The sequence below is a fragment of the Pezoporus flaviventris genome, unplaced genomic scaffold, assembly GCF_033815535.1.
Source record: "Pezoporus flaviventris isolate CSIRO_AGI_PZ_B2104156 unplaced genomic scaffold, CSIRO_AGI_Pfla_v1 ptg000013l, whole genome shotgun sequence".
NCBI lineage: Eukaryota > Metazoa > Chordata > Aves > Psittaciformes > Psittacidae > Pezoporus > Pezoporus flaviventris.
In genome coordinates, this window is record NW_026892561.1 from 28,642,859 (window position 1) to 28,664,306 (window position 21,448).

A 21,448-nucleotide genomic window follows, 5' to 3' on the forward strand; every position below is an offset into this window, starting at 1 on the left:
GGAGTATGCCCTTCACTTTCAATCTTACATCCTCCAATTTGAAAAGCATTAACCCTATGAAAAACTCTACTTAGCCTCCTCTAATCAGCATCACAGCTCTTCTTTCTATCTTCTTCGCTATCTGACATTTATGGAGCCCACCACAATTTTAAATATGTATAAGTAGCATAGAGCAAATTAAACTTCGACTTGATACTATTACTTTAATCAAAGTCTAGCTGCAGTGTGTGATGAGGGGAGGAAAAGACTCTCAGCACAGACCTTAACTCATAATAGGAAAAAGCACAAGCCCACAGAGCATCCCTTCCTACTCTAGGAAGCAGACAGGTAATTTTACAAACTGTAACAACATGCAGCATGATACCAAATATTTCAGAAAGATTCCACTGGAGGAGGATCTAATGCCTGAGTGCGCTTATTCTGAAATACCTCCAACGTGGTCCATTTTATTCTCAAGTTTTCCAACAATAACACTTTGTTGTTGTTTAAATTTATTTTCTAGTAATATATCACATATCTTTCAACTGAACCAGATAACAGTACTGAATATATCATGGTAGCCTCAGGCTGCACTGAAATTAGTATTTTATCCTCTGTTAACATCATTAAAACTTTTGTTATTACAACAGTCAGATTTGTGGTGGGAGTGAGGGGAAAGGAAAACAACAACAAAAAAAAAAACAAACAAAAAAAAAGCAAGCAAGACCACCTCGAATCCTAGCTCTTTGCATGCAATCCCAACTTTTCTGAGCAACGAAGCTGATGAAGGGTCTGGAGCCCAAGCCTTAAGAAGAACGGCTGAGGGAACTGGGGTTGTTTAGCCTGGAGAAAAGGAGGCTGAGGGGAGACCTTATTCCTCGCTACAACTACCTGAAAGGAGTCTGTAGCAAGGCAGGGGGTGGTCTCTTCTCCCAAGTAAGAGGATGTCCTGGGTTCAGCAGTAGCAGTCATGTTTCTCCTTCTTGGTAGCTGGTGCAGTGCAGCGTTTTAACTTTCAGCCTGGGAACAGAGCTGATAACAATGATGTTTTGGTTTGGCCAAGGACTTTGTGAGCCTCATGCTCTGCTAGGGAGGAGGGGAAGCTGGGAGGAAGCAGAGACAGGACACCTGACCCAAACTGACCAAAGAGGTATTCCATACCACAGCACGTCATGCCCAGGAGGTAACTGGGAGTCACCCGGAAGGGCTGGGACTGTGGGGATGGAGGAGGTATCGGTCGGCGCTTGGTTGGGTTGGGGGGGGCGAGTTATCGGTCAGCTGGTGCTGAGGTGTTGTATTCTCTTCCCTTGTTATTTCCTTTATCATTATTATCATTGGTGGTAGTAGTAGTGATTTGTGTTATACCTTAGTTACTAAACTGTTCTTATCTCAACCCGTGGGAGTTGCATTCTTTTGATTCTCCTCTCCCTCCCTCCGGGAGTAGGGGGAGGGCAAGGGGGGGGGGGGGGGGGGGGGGGGGGGGAGAGTGAGTGAACGAGTTTCCTGACTGGGTTTAAACCACGACACAGGACAAGAGGAAAGGGCCTCAAGGTGTGAAGGGGAGGTTTAGATCGGGTATTAGAAAAAATGTCTTGATTTATTTCCTTCAAAAAAGCTCACAACTTTTTATAGTATGACAAACCATGGCAAAAGAAACATCTCTTACCGATGATTCACTTTTTATGGAAACATTTTAAAATTAGCCTAACAAAGCCTAGCACAACATTAAATCACATACTGAGCATTCCAATCTAAGTTAACAAAAAAAATATAGTACACTTCAAAACAAATTCTGTCAGTTTCTTCTGACTGGTACCAAATCTCTGAGATAAAAGACCCTTCATATTTCATTCTTAGAAATACACAGTACCTCATGGCAACGTTTTCTTATTTGGACAGAAAGCAGAAAAGGCCAGATTCTGACCTCTGCTCCAGTATGGGAGCACCAATGAAAAATAATGAAGTCCACATGCATTTCCTCTAGCAAGGAAAAAAAAAATACTATTTAGCTCCAAGGAAGGCTGTTTTATAATTCAGACAGGTGATCTGGAGTCACAGCTGAGCAATAATGGCTAACATCACATACTAAAGGGAGCATAAATTTTAATGATACCACTCATAAAACCCACATTTTAAAGGTTACAAAACAGAAACAAGCTTACGAAGAAAACCCATAAATCATTCAAGGTGTTTGGTTCCTATTCCTTAGCTAGTTTAAGAATTAACAGCCTGTCCATCACTGAACTAGAATATGCTGTACTTATTTAGGCAGGACTGAAAAGGACTGTGGCATTAGAGTCCAGCAAGCATGTTGCTTCTTTTAGAAACACAATACGCATAATCCTTTATACCTTCACTGATTTATTCGATGCTCAATTGAATTAAAACAGCCACTTGGCCAAGATCACTTACATCTAGACGAGATCACAACACATAATTAGCACTATAAAGGCCAGGTAAGTTACATGGGCTTCTTACCCAGTCACATTGAATGCACCGAACCATTTCCTCATCTGCATTTCAGTGTAGTCCATGGAATACCTTTAATGAGGCATTCACATCAACAGACTAGATGACCTGAACGTTCAAAGACAGTTACATACCAGGGAACACTGCAGTCCATAAAAACACTGGAGAACTTAATGCATTTTGTTCTTGATTTTTCAACCTTAATTTCAGAAAATAACTGCCTTGAATACAAAATTAAAGTTCACCCAATAAACTGTTGTACCATTTATCAAAGAATTCAGACTTCTGAACAAATAACAACACATAAGCACAACACTCCTGGTTATCTGTACGACAAACAGACCTGAGCTATTAGGACCTTAAGATCATATAGTTCCAACACCCCTGCCATGGACAGGGACACTTCATACTAAGCCATGTCACCCAAGGCTTCATCCAACCTGGCCTTGAACACCACCAGGGATGGAACATTCACAACCTCCCTGGGCAACCTATTCCAGTGCCTCACCACCCTAACAGGAAAAAATTTCCTCCTTACATCCAGTCTAAACATCCCCTGTTTAAGTTTTAACCCATTACCACTTGTCCTATCACTACAATCTCTAATGAAGAGTCCCTCTCCAGCATCCCTATAGGCCCCCCCTTCAGATACTGGAAGGCTGCTATGAGGTCTCCACACAGCCTTCTCTTCTCCAGGCTGAACAGTCCCAACTTCCTCAGCCTATCTTCATACAGGAGGTGCTCCAGTCCCCTGATCATCCTCGTGGTCCTCCTCTGGACTTGTTCCAAGAGTTCCATGTGCTTTTTATGTTGAGGACACCAGAACTGCACACAATACTCCAGGTGAGGTCTCACAAGAGCAGAATAAAGGGGCAGGATCACCTCCTTCGACCTGCTGGTCACTCTCCTTTTGATGCAGCCCAGGATACGGTTGGCTTTCTGGGCTGCAAGCACACACTGCCAGCTCATGTTCATTTTCTCATCAACCAACACTCCCAAATCCTTCTCCGCAGGGCTGCTCTGAATCTCTTCTTTGCCCAAACTGTAGCTCTGCCTGGGATCGCTTCGACCCAGGTGTAGGACCTTGCACTTGGCATGGTTAAACTTCATGAGGTTGGCATTGGCCCACCTCACAAGCGTGTCACGGCCCTCTGGATGGCATTCCTTCCCTCCAGCCTATCAACCGAACCACACAGCTTGGTGTCATCGGCAAACTTGCTGAGGGCTCACTCAATCCCACTGTCCATGTCAGCGATGAAGATGTTAAACAAGAGTGGTCCCAACACCAATTCCTGAGGGACACCACTCATTACTGGTCTCCAGCCACACACTGAGCCACTGACCACAACTCTTTGTGTGCAGCCATCCAGCCAGTTCTTTATTCACCAAGTGGTCCATCCATCAAATTGATGTCTCTTCAATTTAGAGACAAGGATGTCGTGTGGGACAGTGTCGAACGCTTTACACAAGTCCAGGTAGATGACATCAACTGCTCTACCCCTGTCCATCAGTTCTGTAGCCCCATCATAGAAGGCCACCAAATTGGTCAGGCAGGATTTCCCCTTAGTGAAGCCATGCTGGCTGTCACCAAGCACCTTGCTGTCTTTCACATTCCTTAGTATGCCTTCCAGGAGAATCTGCTCCAAGATTTTGGCAGGCACAGAGGTGAGACTGACTGGTCTGTAATTCCCTGGGTCATCCGTTTTCCCCTTCTTGCAAATGGAGATTATATTTCCCTTTTTCCAGTCATCATGAACTTCACCTGACTGCCATGATTTTTCAAATATGATGGACAGTGGCTCAGCAACTTCGTCAGCTCCTTCAGGACCTGCAGACGGATTTCATCAGGACCCACGGACTTATGCACTTTCAGGTTCTTAAGATGGTCTCAAATCAGATCCTCTCCTACTGTGGGCCTTAGCTGTCTTTTATTTGCAATGCACCTATGGAATCCCTTCCTGTTATCTTTCACATCCCTAGCCATGTTTCATTCTAACTGGGCCTTAGCTTTCCTAACCTGATCCATAGCTTCCCAGACAACATCCCTCTATTCTTCCCAGGCTCACGGTCCTTGCTTCCACCTCTCATAAGCCTCTTTTTTCTTTTGAATTTTCCTCAGGAGCTCCTTATCCATCCAAGGAGGTCTCCTGGCCCTCCTGCTGCACTTCCTTCTAGTTGGGATGCAACACTCCTGAGCTTGTAGCAGGTGATCCTTGAATATCAACCAAGAGTCTTGGGGCCCCTGTCCTCTAGGGCTATATCCCATGGAACCTTATTAAGCAGGTTCCTGAAGAGGCCAAAGCCTGCTCTCTTGAAGTCCAGGGCAGTGAGCTTGCTGCACGCTCTTCTCACTGTCCTGAGGATCTCGAACTCGACCATCTCATTATCGCTACAGCCAAGGCTGCCCTGAAGTGTCACATTTCCAACAAACCCTTCCCTGTTGGTGAGAACGAGGTCAAGCATGGCACTTCTCCTTGTTGGCTCCTCTATTACTTGCAGAAGGAAGTTGTCTTCCACACAATCAAGGAACCTCCTGGATTGCTTTTGCCTGGCCATACCGTCATTCCAACAGATACCAGGGTGGTTGAAGTCCCCCATGAGGACAAAGGTCTGAGAGCATGAGGCTGTTCCCATCTATTTATACAGCGCTTCATCCACAGAGTCTTCTTTATCAGGCGGTCTGTAACAGATCCCCACAGTAATGTCCCCCATAGCTGTTCTTCCTTTAACCCTGAAAAGAGCTCACATCCATCTGTTACTAGACGCTGCTAAATCAAGCATTAATTGTACACAAACTGAAATAAGTAATACCCTTCCAAACAAAAAATCATCCTACTGTCCCTCCCGAACCCAACCTTCATCCTATCTGTTCTTCGCAAATTCTGATCATAACCTCAAGCACTGAATTTCACCATCATAATGGCTCAGTCAAATTTAGACTAACCTATACTAACCTCCTTGAAACAACAGGGTGGCTTTGAGGGTAAATTAGGAGACAAACAAGCCCCTCTGGGTGCTGGAAATGTGTAAACTTATCTTGTTTTCCATACTGGGAAACATCCTCTGCACATGCTCATGTGGCCTGCAATGAGACTACTGCTGTCCAAACTCCATGATTTTCACAGGAGAAATAGGGTCCAGCACTGATATAGCATACCTGTTATATCAAATGGTCTGAAGCACACACCACTTCTGCTTGTAGTAACAGGGAATAAGCGCACTCTGAAAACATAAAACATTTTCTTCATCTTGTCTTCCATACTGATGGACAAGAGTGTTGCAAAGCAACTTCTATCAACAGAGGACATTTTAAATGGCTAGTCATTAGAACAGTGATCTAGGGCTAATAAGGCACTATTAGCGTTGAATTTTGACAGACTCATCTTTCAAATCCACAAACCATCATTAGAGCTGAACTGGATTTTGCAGAAATCACGTGTAGTTTTGCTCAACGGTCTTTTCTCTAAACCATAGAAACTGGTATCTCCATTTCACTGTAAGGAACTTTCACCTCCACAATACAAATGTACTCCAGGCTCCCTTCTGGAAGCAATACGCCAAGAGCCAGGGCTTACTGTGAAAAGCTTTCGCTGACTCAGGCTTTCTGCATACTGGCCTTCACTTTTGGTTTTGAAAGCTAGCTCAGTTTTAATATCACTTTTCATAATATCCTTCTATGTTTGGACTGTTTAATGGGTAACTCAAAATTGACTTTTCTTTTTTTCCTAGGTAGACAAACCTTAAAAGACACTTGAATAAGGTCATTTTGCCTTGTTGCAAAGTCCAACAGGACTATCAGATAAGGCCTCACCCAAAATCATTCCACATCAAAGAGAATATTTCCACTGCCTAGACTTCAATATTGAATGTAGATTTGGGATGGAGTCTCCATTCAAATGGGATTGCAGCCATCAACCACACAACTACACAGCTCTCAGTGGAAACATTCACTGGATTTAAAACTGCAACCTTGCAATCAAAATTCCTGCATCCAATTACCAGTTATCAGAAGCAACCAATCTCTTAAAACTGCACTGGTTGAAGAAAACTCAGTATCTAGTTTACAACAGCAATAAACACCTAAATATTTTCAATAAGCTGTTTCCTTATGCCATGTCTTTAATTCTAGATTCTCTTCCTGTAACTCTAAGGGAACTTTAAGTAAACTGCTAACCTGTTATTTTTCCAGTCTTTGTTTTCTTTAGGAAATTATTTAAGAAGAAAAACCTTGAACAGTGATCTCAGCATTCATACAGCAGAGAACTTCAGTACAGTAACTGCATTGCTGAGAGCTATGACAACTTTCCCATGAGGGAGAAATGACCTGGTAATTCAAGACTGACAAAGTCAAAAGCAAGGTAAACTGGGGGAGGGAAAGGATTTCCCCCCTAGGATGAGATAAATATAATTTCTCATGGCAGTGTATATCTCTTTTAAGCCTCAGGTGGTTTTAAGTTAATGAGATTAGTTCCAGCAGGCAGTGAAATCCCAGGATATAGGATTTATATTTCAGCAGTTTACACTTCATCCAGCAAGCACAGTGAAGTCAATCTTTGTGTCATTTTGTTATTGTCCTGGTTTGGGTCTCATTCTCAGACTCAAGCCTGACAAAAGCACCTCGTAACTTTGACTTGAAAGCTTAAGCATCATGTAGAGTGTGTTTAAAAGGTAGGAGAAAGGCACAAGTCTTAATCTGCCAGAAAGGATTTTTATTAAACTTTAAAATGTACTTTTATGTGGTGAAATTTGATCATGTACGTTTTTTCCTTTTTTTTAACCAAGGTCACACATTTTTTTATTCTGAACACACAATAAAAATAAATAAATAAATAAAAAGTAGCATATATTACTGGAAGAAGATTTCTTTTTTTAGAATTTAGTCCCTAAAAAGACATATACTAACACCTTAGGAAGACTGGCTAGTTCAGCAGCTTCTACTTGCTGAACAATTACCGCCCAGCTTGGTAACAATCAAAATGAGCTCCTATCCAGTGACTACCCACTGGATGTACAAACTGGAGTTTCACTCCAGTCCCCAGTTCTGCTCATACAACAAAACCTTCACTCCAGTTGTAGCCATACCACAAGTTAAACTGGTGTAGCCTCACACAGTGCTCAGAGAGGGCAGCATTTTATCTATCTGATGACAAGGCACAGCAGAAGGATTCAGAAGTGTACAAAACAAGTACCTGGAGCTATCTGAAATGTAAATCACTATACAGAGCTGTTAAGCAGAAGGCTTTTAGACGATAACATAATGGGAAAAAATGAGGTCACATGGTAACACTGATTTCACATGGTAATACTGATTTCCATATGCTAAGAATTCTTCCACACCCAGTCTGATTTCAACTTAAGCTCACTGCATATTTATAACTGCTAATTTAACAATTGTTGCACACTCTGGACAGTATTTTTAGCTCTTGAGTTTAAGTTTAAAAATAATAATCATTAACCTCAATAACATTACAGGGTAAATAAAGTGCAGAAAAATCTAGTATTAACAACATGCTTTAGGTAGTTCCTTCCCATTTGGTAGAATGACCACAGTCCTTTTCTCCGCACTTGTGAAACAAAGAAAATGTACATGTTTGTCCCAGGCTTCTTTCCAAGACAGCCGGACTAAACTACATATCCAGAAAGCACACAAATTGTTTTCAATGGGGTAATTTAACCTCAAAATACAAGCTGAGGTCTATTCAAAAGACCTTTTAAAATGCCCATGTTCACCACAGGAAAAGCTGTGCTTATTCTAGTTCATCACTATCTGAACTTTGTTGTTGGGTGGTTGTTTTTTTTAACTTTACTAATGAATCTGATTTTTCATTCTGTGCCAACGTACCACCCCATTATCTTTATTCTTCATCCTCCACAGATGTGTCCATCCTACTTCAGGCTTTGGCACTTCGTTAACCAGGTGTCTTCAGTTACATATGAAAAGTTCAACCATCTCTTTGCCAAAGGAATGGGTATGTTCGGTAATTTCAGGGTGAAGAATAGCAAAACCTAAGTAAAGGGCAACTGTTCAAAGTTGTGAGACATATTTTCTTTTTCTAGTACTGAGCTAGAACTTCACCTGGTACAAAAGTAATTTAACTGAAGAGAGGCAACATCAGCGAATGAATCTGAGGACACAGACGCCAAAACCTGACCACGAACTGGTTTCTGGCACAATTCAAAACTTCACATCCATTGGAATCTGGTATGTTGGATAAACACCTAAGTATTCAATATCCACTACTACTTCGACTTGCTGTAACTTGGAAAGATGCAGTTCTATAGGGATGTAGCATCACATGCAAGTGATATTAAAATGCATTCTCCTTTCAGATGGCTAAATGTTTGCTTATCTATGAGGTAAATATACATTTGCTCTCAAGTTAAACCCAAGGAGTATTTCCAGATGTGCACAGAGCAAAGTATGCCTTTTTCAATTAAATATAACACGCAAATATGATTTCTAACAATACGAAAATTAACTACCAGGGTAATTATTCTGTAAGTACTACAAGTGTCACCAGAATGCCTTGTGTCTTCTGCTGGCAGAAGAATTATTTTGTAATGGGTCAGGGAACTCCTTTTGCACACTTTAATAATCTGAAGTACAGAAGCTTCAAAAAGGAAATCTATTTTAAATCTCTCCCATCATTTCACTATCAGCTTCTGAAAACAGCAGGCCTACCAGAAAAAACAGAAGTACAATCAAAGGGCAAGCTGCCTTAAAACAATGTTTTCAGAAGAAAACAAAACAAAAAAAAAAAACAACAGCCTGCAAACATTTACATTCATTTTAAGGTCAAAGGGTCAATTAAAATGAACAATTTGGATCTCTCACACAATACAAGTCAAGAACCCTCACACAGAAATACCTGCCACGAGAGAGGCTTTAAAATAAGTGTTTCTCAATTGATGCTTGTGTTCTAGATTTCTGCAGGAAAAAAAGTGCAGCTTTGTTACTCTTGAACAAAGTGTTAATTTGTGCTCAGTGGCCTTAATCTACTCTGACTGGCTTAAAAAAAAAACCTTACCTTTAACCTTACCTTTTTCTTGGTAAAGTCCACTTTTGCTACATCCAATTTCTTTGCTAAATCAATCATTGCACAAAAGTTCCCTTTATAGAACCTATTACCAACATTTGTCTGAAGACAGCCCAAAAGCATTAAGCTCCCTGAAAGGCAAAGAGGAGAATCAAGCTCTACCTTTTCACAACAGCAACCAAAAATGGCCTGATTTAGAGTACAGCCTGCTGCACCCCCTCTTAGCTGGCAAAGATCTGCAATTTTATGACTGGTTATAAGCTACAGATGCTGTCTCCTCCATCCACAAAGTACTAAGCATCCATATAGATGGTCATATGTATATAAGCACAAGAAGTTGTGTTCTCTCATTTCAATCCCATGTAGGAGGAGCAGAATAAAGCATCTGAAACAACACTGCTGACATAAACAGTAGAATGGGACTAGTCCAGTTCTGTCCTGCAAGGGATGAAGAAAAACTCATGCCGAGGCATGCACAGGTATTTATCTTCTCCATGCTTTGTTCTTTCTGCTTACCTGTATGTTTCTCTGTTAATATTTGCAACATTAAAAGAAAACCATTACCAGAGAAATTTCACTAGAGGTATGTTTTACAGAAAAGGAGAGGAATTTAATCTTGACTAGGACTCCTTTACAGTGCCATAAAAATGGTAGAAAGGGTGTATATATGAGACCATACATACTTAGAAATATTACGCATAGGTACACACTTTCCTGCATAAACAGACAGCAGCCATACTATAAACAGGGAAAATATCACATAGTTCAGTGGAGAAATTTCACTTCATACGTGAACATAACCCAACAGCTGCTGCTTTGTGTGGCCTGAGACAGAGCACACGCTGTCAGAGTCTGGATATTAGACATCACATAACACTAGATGGTAAGACTAAGCGATGCTAGAGAATGGCAATACTAAAGTGTCACTGCTTTGCCTGCATTGCAAATATCCTAAAGCAATATTACTTTTGAGGAATAAAACTAACACAGCAATAAAGTATCAAGTTTGAAGTCTCATATCCCCTTAAATTTTTGCTCCTAGGTCCAGAGGTCTGCCTGCCACAGCTGCCTGGATATGTCAGGAAAGATCCAGCTTCCTTCTACTGGAGGAATGCAGCAGATTAACCTAATGCAACAGATGGAAGTAGCCTTGTTCGGGAGAGGATAGAGCTGTTGGCATCAGCCCGATGTATATGAAAGCAGACAGGCTACAAAGTTTAAAGAAGTGTGCAAACTTTAAGAGACAGTTCTGTGATTAAAAAAGAGATAACAAAATGGACAGCAGTTATCAAAAGAATTTTTATTTTGCTTTGCACTCACTGAAATAAGTATTGATTGATACATTCACAGTTTCATTGAGCAAGTGCTAGATTAAGGCTACTGAACTAACTCAATATGATGCATTGCATGACAGTGAGAAAAATCTAACAGTTCAAGATGCGATTTTGTCAGATCTCAGAAGCCAGACAGGACATGAGTGATCCAACAGTGAACTTCCACAGGAGGATGGGAAATACAGCAGGAATTCAGCTCCAATTCCTACTGAGCAAATGCCCAGAAGACTTGGTTCTAGAGGCCAAGACTTCAACCCAGGTTTCTGAACACAGTGATCATTACTAATGGCCAGTAACACCTTTTTCAAGTTAATCCTCTTGTTCTGGAAAAGCACTCTAGCAACACTTCCAGCCATCTCAACAAAGAACAGCCCTAGCTTACAAAGCCCTCAAGTACAGGAATAAAAAAGAATGCTTTCAAAGAGTCCTTGAATGGAGCTGCTTGACTATTTTTATCATTTTAATGACAGAGAAGACCTATTTGGTTAGAAAACAGGGCAGCTACAAATAGGATACTCCATCAATCTCTCAGTAAGAAGTGCTCTTCACTTTCTATGCCAGGCAGAAGCACTGCACTCTTTTATGCACAGCAACAACTCAGTGGCTGAAAAACAATTACCTACAGACAAGATTTTCGAACCAATAGACCACAAAATCTCCCTAGAATCACTGTGTATGCTTCAGCATATCAGGATGTTGCATATCCTTCATTAAAAGGACCACAGAACCACATCAAAACAACAGATCAGAGGGTTTTCCCCTGCAAACCCTGCAATGCAAGCTAGGAGCACGAGTTTCCGCAAACCAACAACACATTTTATTTGTTGAAGAATGGTCTGTTTTAAATACGTGACTGTGTGCCAATGCTTTGCAAATGTTGTAGCAAGGTTCACTCTGTAACATTAAAATGACTGTGTAGACTGCACTGGAGGAAATTAAGTGTTGTTACAGTCCACTAATGATTTTCATATCCTGAATTCCAGTAATGTAGTTTGGTTATTTCACACGATAACACTTACAGTATGTCTCATGTATTAGCTTGCAATAAGTTCACATTCCTTAAGAAACCCTGAAAATGTGCAATGCAACACCTTTTAACACTATTATGTAAAAGTCATCAAGTGAACATTAGCATGATTCTCTTCCAGAAGAAACGGCCAACTTTTACTTTCTCATACTTTCAACACCTTTGCCTACCTCACTCCACTGTAAGCTTTCCTGTTATGCTGACTTTATTGCTGCCATAAAGGACAGCATAGATGTCCCATTTCACTACAATGGAAATAATTTCTGTGCCCAGTCTCAAGCAAATAAGCCAGGAACCTGATTTACTTCTGATCTGAAGAGATTGATAACCTTGAGCCTTAAATTGTACCTGGCATTTCCCTGATCTTCACTTGCTGTAAGAAAGGTAGAAAGTCCTCATCTGCAAATTACTAAAAATAATCAGCTGCAAGATGTGACCTTGGATAAAGCAATGTTAAATTGGCCAGCAATTTTTTTGAGGCATCACTGTTATTAACTTACAATTTTTTCATTTCAGTTTGCCACTGATGCTTGGCAGGTTATAATTTTTCATTTTCTCACTTGGCTGCTGCTCACTCAAGTAGAGATTAAGGAGACAGTGGTGGAGAATTTTTACAAAGAGGTGGGTTTTTTTTTCCCCTTTCACTCTATCATGTCAGGATACAAATACAAATTGTCTTTATGCAGTGGGTTACCTTCTACATATAATAGGATTATTGTTAGAAAAGATCCTTTCAGTACTCCAATGGTAGGAACAGTTCTTTTCATATTCGGAATTCATGAGCATTCCAGTGTGTTAATGGACAGTTGTACAACTAATACCCGTGTAGTGCATTCCCATCAGACATGATATGACCTAACTGCACTTCCATTTTATGGTTAATATACAATCAAAGTTTTACATTTCTGATGAATTTGTCCTTTCCCTTGAAGTGACCACTCTTTTTTCTTTTTTTAATAATGTATAAAAAAAAAAAAACACTGCTGATCACTTTCTACTTAATAAAAAAAACCAACACATATGAAGCGTCTGAGGTGGAGTTTTGTTTGGTTTGTTGAGTTGTTTTGGTTTTTTTTTCCTTTTCTAAATATCCTCTGTTCACAAGGAAAATGCCTAGAATACAAATATCTAACTGAACACAAACAGATCCAAAAACATGATTTCATTTAAGTTGTTCTGCCTCTGGTGATGAACCAAAGCATCCTTCTGCCAGAAGATCCATCCTGTGACATTTATCTTTGACTAAAAATAGCTGCCCCCCAAGCAAGCGGCAGTGATGAAAGAATTGTACGTGATAAGCTGTGAAAATTTGCAGACCTTTCCTCATTACAAAAAAATAATTTTCTATTACTATTATTCTAGTTAGAGCTTATGCTAGAAAATATGTCATGAGGGAAAGTCAAAGAACACATTAAAGACTGGTACGTGAAAAGCATAAATCATGGTGGAATGCATTATCATCGATCAGAAACTACGGTTCACATGAAGCTGGAGACACTATGATGTCGTTACTACTAGATCAGCATTAAGTTACAGCCCGAAGGATCTTAACACAGCCTGACAAAATATGTCATTGCCTTCATAATTACCCATTTTTAGCCTTCCTATTCAAACCATGAATATTCAGTACAAAGTATAGGCCTATTGCAATCATTGACCTGAGTGCACAAGAAAACAAGCTCACATTTATTCATTTATATGCATGTTATTTTTATATATATATATATATTCCTTCACTTTGTCTTTTTTAATTGTACTTTCAAGTACTTACTATCCTAGCAACTGTCTTGCAACATGTATCATTCTTGATACACTGATTGCCATTGAGGGTAAACCTCATCATTCACTCAATGAGATTACAATTCTGGCTGATAAACAGTGAAATAATAAGCTTTTTCAAGTCATATCAATACACAAAACCATAATTCTTAGACCTAATTTGCCACTTTTTATTGCAATTTCTGAAATTTTATAGATAGGGAAGTAAAAGCACAGGAAACAAAAGCAGTTTTGGCCAAGGCCATGCAGGTGAACAATGGCTGCATCTGAATATTGGCCAAGTCTTCCAAACCAAAGTTCATTCCCACTTGTGCTTAGATATCCACATCCTGGAATATCCCTTGTGAACAGAGGATATTAAAAAAAAAAAACAAAACAGCAAAAAACAACAAACAAACAAAAAAGAAACCCACAACAAACAACATTTCAGTTAAAAAAAAGGATTGAGATAATTGCCTTAAAGTTCATTACTACATTTCCAACAGCCACATGGTGTAGAGAACAACAGATTATGTCAGCTGAGGAAGTCCCCACAAACCCTGGGGACAGACAGCTGAGTTCAGTCCCCAGCTTTGACAGAGCTACTAGTTTTCTATTTCCTGGCTGGAAAGCTGCTTTTAGCATCTCCTGGTCCTATTAATACATCCAGCAACACCATGAAATCAGCACACAGGGAGCACAGGGAACTCCACACCTCTTGCAGCCGCAGTGCACCAAGCAGTCTCCTAGGTAGCTCCAGCAGGTAAGAACACAGCTGCAAGGCACTGATCCTACTTCACATTATGTAGATGTAATGCTAGTTTGACCATTGCAGAATTGTGTAACTTCTATGGAGATAATACATTAGCTCTGCTGTTCATGTTTTAATTCTGTTTCTAGTAAAATATTTCTTCAACTAAATTGGAACTAGGTTGGAGAAACTCTGGTTCAGTAATATATATTGTTAGAAACTACTTTATAAATAGGTTTTGGGAGGGGGTGTGTTACATTTTTTCATTTGCCATCAAATTGGACTAATTCTATAAGCTGATTAACATTAGTTTACCTCTGTTAGAGACTACTTGTTCCAGTCAAAGTGTATCGTGATATAAGGGGACGGGGAGGGAAGGAGGATCTGACACAGAAACAAAAAAGCACCCAACTAACTTGCATTAGTCAAAGTCTGCATTAGTCAAAACAGCAGGACAAAATGCTCAGTCTGTTCATACATTTCTTTCCACCAAATTAATTGGCCTCAAGCTACCAAATTTGCAGCAGGTCAGGTCTGACCTTAAGTCTACTGACGTCTAACAGACACATTCGGATAAGAACAGGCATGAGTTACAGATGGGTGAAGCTGCGGCTCTCCAGCAATCTCTGCTAAGTAAGGTCTCTGCTTGTTAAAAAGAAACAAAATTTGATAGTACTGCAAGTTGAATTTTAGGGACAAAATAAATAAATAAATAGATGAAACCACAAAAAAAAAAATAATTGCTTGACTCCTTACAGGCTTGCCTAAAGCTAATAAATTCACAGACAGATCAGGAAAAAGATAGTCAAAATGAATAAACTATTCATTAATGTGTCACGCAAAAAAAAAAAAAAATCACAAATTCTCACTAGGAAACCAATTCAGAAAGTTACTTTTGAAGCAGAGAAAGCAATAAAACTGCATTCCAACTTTATTTGTTGTAAAATTGTTGGGGTATTTTACTGAATCACACCCTAGCTTCACAATATGGACAAGTGTCAATAATTCAGACTTTTCTTAGGTACTTTTTAGTGTAGCCCAACCTTTACAATAGTCTGTTCTGTATATATTCTACTCTGTGTAACGCAACAACAAAGACCCCACTCTCTCCTCCTCATAGCATCTGTTACTATTGACTAAGAAGATTCCTTTGATACCCGCTGAGGAAAGATGCAAGTTTTGTACTCTCAGATTAGCATGGTACACTCATCTCAAGAATCCAACTACTGCTCCTATGCAAGCACTGCTCTTATGCCAACCTATGGGCACAAGGAGCACGTGGAAGGGACCCTGCAGTGTGAGAAATGGGGTTGTTCCCATGAGCTGTTGACCTTCAATTAAGTGAGACCAGACTGTTAAAGCATTCAAAGCAATAAAGAGACAACCCTGACTATCCTATTATTTTGATTTAGCTATTTGTGAATCATTTAGTCATCCCAGTTTGCCAGTAACCACAGACCTTTATTCATGAAACAAGTAATTATCTCGTCACAAAGAAGTGAAGTCAGTGAGATTTCAGCACACATTCTTCATTAAGTTGTTGAGGGAAACATATAATCTCAAATATGAACACTCTGCCAAGCATGAGTGCTGACTTGAGCACCGAGTGGTCAACCTGTAAATCCAGACAGCCAAGCTTCATTGCCCCCAAACTGGCGTGACCAAAGCAGTCACTACAAAAGCCTAGCACTTCAGGTATCAGATACCTCAGGTTCGTTTCAGATTGGTATATACTCCAGGTAAAGTCTCTTATTTTGCCTAACACACTCACACATCCCCAGCCTGGAAATCTGGATTTAAAATAAGGTCAGAAGAAGCCTGAAGAGAAACAAAGGTAAGCGGCTGGAGGGAGGATTTAATCTTGTCCAGATTTTCACATCTAAATAATGGAAAGACACTAGGCTCTTACTGAAAATATTTAAAAATTTTACAAACTAAGGCATGTATTTTAGTAGCAGGCTATTTTTAAAACAAAATTATTTACAATATTAATCTACAATCCATTAAAGGAAGACTGCGCATATTTATTTTGTTCAAGTCTGACCTGCTGTTCAGTCCATCTGACACAGCCAAGGGAGTACATAAAAAACCCACAAGTACTACAAAAATGCTAACAGCCTTCAAAAATGCAACCTGGAAAAAATCCAGTAACTTCTCATCTTAACAGTACCTTAGGTAAGCATCAAATCACTACTTACTATTGCTGTTCTTATCATGAAGGCCTGATAAACCAGACTGAGCACTGAGACTGCAGAAAGTACTAATGATTAAATTAATTTTCCTGAACACTTCCTTTTAATTTTTAACTTGCTACAATACCTAACAAAATACAGACCTCTGAAGACCAGAGGTGAATACACTGATTAGTATATCACAACAGTAAGGATCAGAAAATGCTCTGAACAGAGATCACACACACAACACTACATGTTATGGTACAGTCAGTGCCTATAGCACTATCTGAAATGAAGTCTTAAGAAAAGCCCTGATTTGAAAAAGATTACCAGGAAAGACTGAGGTAGTATTTACATTAGGCTCTGTAAATTAAGAAAATTCTCAGTGCATACAGGATGCTCCTAGGAAGAACTATTTAGCTAACCAACACGAGACTTCTATGTCTAGATTTCCACCAGTGAACTACTCAAGTTTTATCTATGTTCACGTTGCTGGCTTCCTTTTGTTCGTAAAATATCTATCCACATTTCCACTCCAAGCAAATTAGTACAAGGGTCAGTTTGCATTTTAGGCCAGTTTGTGAGGCATATCTCCTATCACTGTAAAAGTGATAGGAGATATGCCTCCTCTACAGAGTTTCAAAGAAAATTCTGTTCTTTTTCACTTTTCTTCATAAATCAGTATTAACTTGGTGTTGATAAGCACTTTAAGGAGGTACATTTACAGAAGCAGGTTGGAATACTTCACACTGCACAAGGTACTAAGTAAAAGTTTCTAGATGGAATTCCTTCAAAGCAAGAGACAAACAATAAATGGATTACTATTCCCTAGGGTGCACCATAATAATAATAATAATCTGTTCAGTTAATTTATTCTAGAACCAATAGTGTAAATGCAACCCTTCTAAAAAGAAAGAATAAAAAACAAATTTCCACTTTAGTGGTTTTAAGACTTAAGTATCTGGAGAGTTTCACTTTCCATCACATTTATTTCAATTCTGAAAAACTGAATTACTTTGATGTATCTTTTATGCTAGCACTTTCACACCTTCTCAGGACACCAGTGATTTTTCTGATTTTTGAACTGATACTAAAAATAATTATGCCCTAAAGGTCAAGAATTATTTTTCCCCTCTTTTTTTGGTAACAATTCTGTCTCATCTTTCTAGGAAGTGTCATTAATTAGTTCCTTTCAAGCAAAAAAAGAAAAAGAAATGTAACCATTAAACATAGAAAGAATTGGACTTCAAAGCTGAATCACACAAAGTATTTGCTAGAAAACGGAATAAATTACTTGGGTGTTGTCACACAGAACAGATTATATACATCTGGAAAGAGATTTAATTTTATAAAGAAAAAAAAACAACGATGAAACACATAAGCCAAAGGGCAGAAAGCAGTCCTTAAACATTTTGTTTTCCAAAAATATACTTAATCTTGAGAAAGATGGAATGAGAGTTTTCAAATCTGTCATTTCTGCTTGAATTATGTACCAAACAAAAAACAATTCTTCATTAAGCAGCAGCATCAAGTATTTTACTTACAATAATTCAAATATAATTTCAAATATAAATTTCCCCTCTTTTCATGTATTGAAATACAAGTCTTTTAATGGAATAAAGACTGGATAATAATTCCTTTACAGCTCACCTTACCCTTCCAAAGACAGTCAATACATCTGCTCTCAGATACTAACACACACAGAGAACTCTATCAAACCATGGTCTATTTGCAACTAGACAACAAACATATTTCAGTCTGAGCATTATAAATGGTACAAGAGAAACACTAATACCTATTTCAAATGGGAGACCATCTCAGATTAGTTTTACGTAATCTGAAATAACAACTCAGTCATTGTTCAAACTATGTGCTTCCTAAGAAACAGACTTTTCCTTTAATACACCCCAGATTCCTCTTAGGACATGAACCTAGAAAAATTCCTATAAATATTCTTTACAAGCTTACAAGAACTATTTTCAAATTCAGAAGCCACAAGCCTATCTGATCAAGACTGCACATACTTAAATAAATTCTTGTATGCTTAACTACTACATATATGAAAATGTGTATTTCATTTCAGTTCCCTATACTCAGAGGTACATTGATAATTTTTATGTGCAAGAGCCATCTGTACGTTACGCAACAAAACAGCAGAATATGCCTTTTTTACAAAGAAAAAGAAACAATGAAAAAATAACTTTACAGAACAAACAAACAAAACAAAACTCCACACTTGTGCCACAGAAGCATCCTATATTAGAACAAAAATCCCAATAAAACATTTGCTCTTGGGAATTTCTGGACCTTGGAGCATACGTATTAATAAAAATATATTAAAAAAAAAAAAAATTCAAAATACAAGCTATTTTTTCCTGCAGAGCAGACCTTATTTGTTCTAGAAATCATGTTCTTTAGAGCTGGTTTAAAAACTGAAACCCACAGAAAAAACACAAGTGAATTCAGTGAATTTAAATTTTCAGAGTTTCAGAGTTAATTATCCACTCAACTTCAAAATCTAGACTTAAGTGCTGGCATACAAAATACATCAAGAATGAAGTGTCTATGCAAAATCACTTTTTGTTATGGTGAAGTGCAAAAAAGCCAGCTAAGCCCACATGCGAAATGAGTACTTTCCACGTACACTTATGGAAAAACAGCTGTTAGAAAACATGATGGAAAAAACTTTCCTTGACCAAAGATAAAAGTGAGAAAGAATCTCCCAAAATATTCATTTTCACAGCGTTATAAGTAGGTGGACAAAGCAAATTAAAAGAAGCCACAATCAAGAAAAGCTCTGTATTAAAACTGCAAAGTCTGGTAATCAATCATAACTGGAGATGCAACTCCACCCCCCAGAAACACCATGTTCTCTACTGCATCTTGGCTCACTACATGCATTAGGTTCTTTTTTTCAATTTCCATAAAGACAAAAATCAAACCATATGGCTTGTGCCAGACATACTTGCCCATGTTGTATCTGTTTTCAAACAGCAGACACTTATCAAGCATCTAATGCATGTGATCAGCTGGAAGAGAAACAAGAATTCAATCTCATTATTATAAAAAAAGGCAAAGTGGGTACTTTTTCATGCTTGCCTGTGACTGAGAAAGATTACTGAATAACCACTGGTTCAGCAGGTTGAACATATGCTCACATACCAGCTCTGGGCCAACACTTCGGCCTGATAACAAGACCAGGCTTCCTGATGTATAACACATGCCTCTCTTGTGTAAGCACTCACATAAACATCATATAGGTTTTACTCTCAATTTGTGCAGTAATGCAGCACCTCACTACTAAAATAAAAATTTCAGAGGCACATTTCTGACACAATGTAAATACCTTCTTTTTTTAACCAGAATTCCACCCCACACACACCTTGATGCATCACCCAAATGACTATTGCAGCCCTTACAGCCCCACTTACAGAGTGCAGAAGAGAGCACTGCATCACAACTGTCTCCTTTAATAGTTAAGCAGCTGCCTGATCAGTTGATTATTTTCTTCCACAGGTACTCTCAGAGATCTCTAAAATAGTAAATCCACTAATATTTTAATAGGCTTCCATAAATCAGCCTCAGACACAGCCTACTACTAGCACAGTACATTTCACTTTTATATACAGGTGACCCCCAAGGTTCCAGTTTCCTCCCCAGAGGTAGTTCCGTCATACTGCAGACGCTCTGCAACGGTTCCCACAGCAATAGCCAATATCAACAGGAAGATTAAAAAAATCTGTAAGTCATCAGCACAGTCCTTTATTTGTAGTACATAAGGTATGTATTTACAGTAGTTCAATGTTCTTTGCTACCCTCTTCTTAATAGTCTTTTCAAATTCATGCAAGAAATAATTTCTGTGCCAGAGTTCATACGGATTTGTGGGATTTGTGCCCACTAAGATATCTCTAAAACCAAGTTATTTGACACAAATCACCACAAGGAAAGTATGGTTTTCAACATGCCCCAAAACCAACAAACTAAGCAAGGGAACAGTGAAAGACAATTAAGTAATTTAGACAGCAACACAACGTAAAGCATGATGTTTGTGATTCACAGATGTAAAGTTCTTAGAACATATTTATAAAAAGACATGTTTAATAATGTAATGTGTCAATACAGCCAGCAGTTCCACCTCTGAATTATTCTGAGACTTTACCACCAAATTAATTTTTTCAAATTTAGTGCCTATAAAGTGTGTCAAATTGACTGTAGAGACCCAGCTGTGGCAGTAGACGGGATGTGTTCAAAGGTGCTGAATGAGTTGGCTAACATAACCAAGAGACTGTTCTCTTAACAGCTTTGCAAAGATGTGGTACCTGAAAAAAGTAATAAAGACAGGAAGAGTCAAGTCATGCTCAGCTGCAAAAAAGCACAAATGAAGATGCAGGAACTTGACATCATTCAGCCTCACCTCAGTCCTGTCTTCCCGAAGTACAGCACACAAAAAATTTTAAGCAAGCAACACTTGCATGCACACAGACACCAATCCATGTTATACAAATACAGTGAAATAAATGAAATAAAGCTACAAATGGTCAGTGTAATTCCACACTTTTGCTAACTTAAAACACACTGACATCAACAGTAATATAACCTGGTACGCTCCAGAAGAGACAGAAATACTAATTTCACTTAGATTTAGACAATTTGGAATAAAGCAGTAGCTTCAAAGTGTAAAACTTACTTGAAGCCCCAATACAAACACCATCTGCTCTTTTGCAAAAGGTATAACATTTGAAATAACATTTTTTTCCTCTTACTACATGCCATCAGAAACAGAATAACTTTATTTATATAAAGAGCCTGCAAAATGAAGTTCCATAAAAACAGAAACATATGGCCAACTAATTCCGAATAGCACTTAGCATATTCATCCGTAAAATAAGAACTATAATGGGTAGATAAATACACCCAA

At 38.8% G+C, this 21,448-nt stretch overlaps 1 protein-coding gene across 6 annotated transcripts in view; it reads right to left on the minus strand.

Annotated features, from left to right (window-relative positions):
* Positions 1 to 21,448, minus strand: part of NAALADL2 (N-acetylated alpha-linked acidic dipeptidase like 2) — a 494,729-nt gene that overhangs the window by 464,828 nt on the left and 8,453 nt on the right. The window lies entirely within an intron of this gene.